Genomic DNA, 4,596 nt, shown 5'->3' with positions numbered 1-4,596 from the left:
AACCGACGGAGACTAGCCTGCACCTTAGCGTTTTGCGCTCGCAAACCGCTCGAATTCAACCGACGGAGACTAGCCTGCACCTTAGCGTTTTGCGCTCGCAAACCGCTCGAATTCAACCGACGGAGACTAGCCTGCACCTTAGCGTTTTGCGCTCGCAAACCGCTCGAATTCAACCGACGGAGACTAGCCTGCACCTTAGCGTTTTGCGCTCGCAAACCGCTCGAATTCAACCGACGGAGACTAGCCTGCACCTTAGCGTTTTGCGCTCGCAAACCGCTCGAATTCAACCGACGGAGACTAGCCTGCACCTTAGCGTTTTGCGCTCGCAAACCGCTCGAATTCAACCGACGGAGACTAGCCTGCACCTTAGCGTTTTGCGCTCGCAAACCGCTCGAATTCAACCGACGGAGACTAGCCTGCACCTTAGCGTTTTGCGCTCGCAAACCGCTCGAATTCAACCGACGGAGACTAGCCTGCACCTTAGCGTTTTGCGCTCGCAAACCGCTCGAATTCAACTGACGGAGACTAGCCTGCACCTTAGCGTTTTGCGCTCGCAAACCGCTCGAATTCAACCGACGGAGACTAGCCTGCACCTTAGCGTTTTGCGCTCGCAAACCGCTCGAATTCAACCGACGGAGACTAGCCTGCACCTTAGCGTTTTGCGCTCGCAAACCGCTCGAATTCAACCGACGGAGACTAGCCTGCACCTTAGCGTTTTGCGCTCGCAAACCGCTCGAATTCAACCGACGGAGACTAGCCTGCACCTTAGCGTTTTGCGCTCGCAAACCGCTCGAATTCAACCGACGGAGACTAGCCCACGCGTAGCCGCCTTTTTAAGAAGCCCCGCTGCTGGAACGGGAGCCGTGTTCCTCCTCGTTATCGCCGGCTCTGCCGGAGTCAGCCTCTCGTTCACCGAGGAGGCCCCAGACTTGTTCCCGTGGCTAGCCCGGGGCTGCTGATCTAGATCCACGCACCATTCCTCAGATGCTTTCAGCGGTGCGTCACCCCTGCCGGCTCGCGTAGGCCGCATCTGTCGGAGCAGGCTGTCAGGATTCCACAGGCCCTCGCCATCGCGGGCGGCTCCGTTAGGTAAAAAAAAAGAAAGGGTGGGCCTCGAAATAGAGTTCTGATGTGAACCGGGGGGGGGGGGGGGGAGAGAGCCATCGGCCGCTGTGGCCCCGGGGCATCCAGAGATCCGCCAATATGGAGAGGATCACAACTGGCAGCGGCAGTAGCGTCCGGTGGGAGGCTTGGACGACGGTCCCCTCTCAGTGCAACTCCAGCCGGGCGCTGGTGTGCTGGAGCGAGGGGGGGGGCGGGGGGGCATGTTCTCTTTGAAATAAGCACAACCAACAAACCACTGCCAAGGCTCCAGATGTAAGGCCCGAATGGAACGACCCAGCCCCCCCCCACAACCCCCCCACCTCCCCCTCCGTGACCTTCCAATCTGTTACCTCATCTGTACAAACTATAGCGGTTAATTCCCGCCTAACGAGCATGTGGACGATGTCCAGCGCACCTTGGAAGGAGGCCATGTTGCGATCAACGCCTGGATCGCGGGCAAGAGCTGCACAGCTCCAGCTGAGACGCCAGACCGAGTGCTCGGCCGCCAGTTCAAAAAATCCACTTTTGACATCTCTCATTATGCATGGAAGCCAGTACAGGATTCAGGTTGTTAGCACCGAGAGCTTTGCAGTTCCTCCAATTACTGCTCTCTCCCGTGGTTGCCACATGGGCCTGTTGGTTTTTTTTAAAACATTCACCGGGGGGTTGCTGTCAAACACATTCGGAGAGGCCAAACGTCAGCTGCGCTGCTTCTTGTTGAGGTGCTGGTCGGCACAGTTAAAATTCCAAAGGCGCAGTTGCTGATTCCAAACTGTGGTTAAATGGAAAGTATGGAGAGAGAGAATAGCGCCTGGAATCTGTTTTGGTCCCCATTGTGTCATGTCACTGGTATGTTCCTCTCCCATTCAGGGCTACTAGGTGGTTGTCCGGACTCTGGATCTTCAGTTTAACTGCTGTACAATTCTGGGCCTGGAAATGAGTGTTTCAACTGTATAAATGAACTGTATGCAATAAGGTAAGCAGTGTAAGTCACTCAGATGGATGACTCGGACTGTAAGTGTGTGCTAAATAACAAAATGTAATATCTCTCCCCACCCAAGCCGAATATTGATATAGATGCTGTCGTAAGCAAAGGCCTTTGATTTAATCAGGTTGAATAATTTTTGAGCCAATTTGTTCATCTCAGCACCTCCTACCATGAATCTTATGAAACCAATTAATTTGCTGTTAAAGCATTTTAACAGTCATATAACTATGTGTGTAATAGAGATATAATTTATGGGTCTGGCGCAGGCAGACTGACTTAACGGTGTAGAGAACGACTCCTTACCTGGACAATGTCCAACATAAGGAATGCTGGAGCTCATCGAGCTCAGAGCAAAAGACACCATAATAAACCAGGAGAGACTGGCGCTTCGACGTTAACGATGTCTTCCTCGGAGTCAAAAAGACTAATGGAGTCAGTCTTTGATATTATTGTGGTGAGACAAGTCAATGGCAATGCTGGTCAATTATAGTTTTTTTCAGATGGTTGTAGGGTTTTAGAAGTTTGTGCATTTTTACGAATGGGTGACTCTCAGGAGTATCGTGCATTTTCACTGATGAATTGTGCTGTGAACCCATCATCACTAAAATGATATCGTTCTCTGCATGCCTCTGGGAAAACTCATTCACAAAAAACTGCTCAAAGATACTCTTCTGAAAGATCTACTGCTGAGCATGTTCTTTATTGTTTCTCCCTCACTTTCCTTTACCTTAGGCTTATAAAATCTATTAAAGCTAATTTAATCAACAGAAAGACATTGGAGCCCAATGTTACTGCTTTTTGGAAATACAAAATAAGGCATAAAACTTGGAACCATATGGTTGTCAGAAAATACAAAATGTTGGTCCCTTCTCTTTTAATTGGTATACGTTCTGGGTACAAGCGCAGGCTTGGACCTGCAGCATATGTGCTTGGTGTGTCACTTTCGTTGAGATTCATCCGCAAACATACTGGCTTTCTGAAGAATTCAACTTGTATCTTAAGTTCCTCTTGGAACAGTGTACGTGGAACAGACCCAAGCTAGCCTTAAGTGTAGCCTCAAGCAATATTCGTATGTTATATTTGAAGTACTCGCCCTCTGGAAAAGGGATTTCTCCAACGGACAGAACAGTTGTGAATCTGAGTGATCTGTTTTGAATGCTGTGTGTTTATACAGGACTTACTGCGGCGTTCCTGTTGAGAGACATTTAATAGGGTGGAGTTCCCTTTGTTTCCAATCATCTGCGTCCGAGTACAGCTCCCTCCTTTGTGCCGGCAAACCTCAAAATCAAAATGTTTTTTTTTTTTTTGCTGATTTGCATTTAATGCTTCATGGTCTTGCATTTGCATATTTTACATATTATTTAAAAATAATTTTGAATTTGAATTAGCTGCTCTGTCATTTTTCATCATTGGGCAACAAAGAAAGCTGGTCCTTCTGTTACTCGCTCTCTCTCAATTCAGATTTTAGATGCCTTATCGTCAGGATTAATTTTATTAATATTGCCACTGAACACACAGCAATGCATTTAAACATCAGACATCAACACATACAACTAGGATAACGGAAAGTAAACAAAAGTAGTAATAATAATAATAAACAAACACAAAATCTCTTTCTGGTGTTACATAATGGACAGCACATAAATTATGAGTGTACCCACTCTGTAGAAATCGTGATATTTTATGTTTCTCATTAAATATTTAGGGTATATCCTCTGCAGGTTTTCTATGTGCATCTGGCTCCCTTGAGCAGACACAATATCTAATGCTTCAGTTCTTTGTGACTCTCGCCTATTGCCTGGGGTCCCTTGAGGTTTGGTTTGCGATGCCTCACCCGACCCCCCTCCTTACCCCCCACCACCCCGTCCCAGCAGCAGCAGGGGAAGCTGTGCGTTTCGGGGAAGGGGGAGGTCCCAGATGGGCGGCAGGACGGTGGTCACAGCGTTTCATTATGATTTCACACTGGAAGCGCTTCTGACAGCAAGAGGAGATTTACTGCCTTCCTTACGCACTGCTGAGTGACAGCTACCATTGCAGGAGGTAAGGGACCCATTATAACACCTTTAATCACGCTGAAAAGACAAGTATCATGTTCATCAAGATTCATCAGAATTGAAGTGGAAAAAATATTTTTGGCATTTAATTAATTTGCTGATTTGCACCTTGTTTTACACATATTCAGTAAATTGTGCACAAAGACAAAACAATTTTGAACTTGACTTGAACCTCATTTTTTTAAAAAATTTGCAACAAAGAAAGTTGCCTTTTTGTTTTACTATATTCCTCTCTCCATATATATTTGTAATTCTCTCTCTCTCTCTCTCTCTCTCTCCTTTGTTTGCGTTGTTGGATGACAGTTGCCTGTAAGTTCAAGGTCACATTGTGGCTCAGTGTCACTTCGATCTGTTAGGGACTATGCTTGTGTGTGCATATCTTTCTCTTAGTGCCTGTGTGTGTGTGTGTGTGTGTGTGTGTGTGTGTGCGTATGTCTACACTACTGGACT

This window comes from Anguilla anguilla, chromosome 12 (genome assembly GCF_013347855.1).
Source record: "Anguilla anguilla isolate fAngAng1 chromosome 12, fAngAng1.pri, whole genome shotgun sequence".
Classification (NCBI taxonomy): Eukaryota; Metazoa; Chordata; class Actinopteri; order Anguilliformes; family Anguillidae; genus Anguilla; species Anguilla anguilla.
This window is presented reverse-complemented; position numbering follows the sequence as displayed.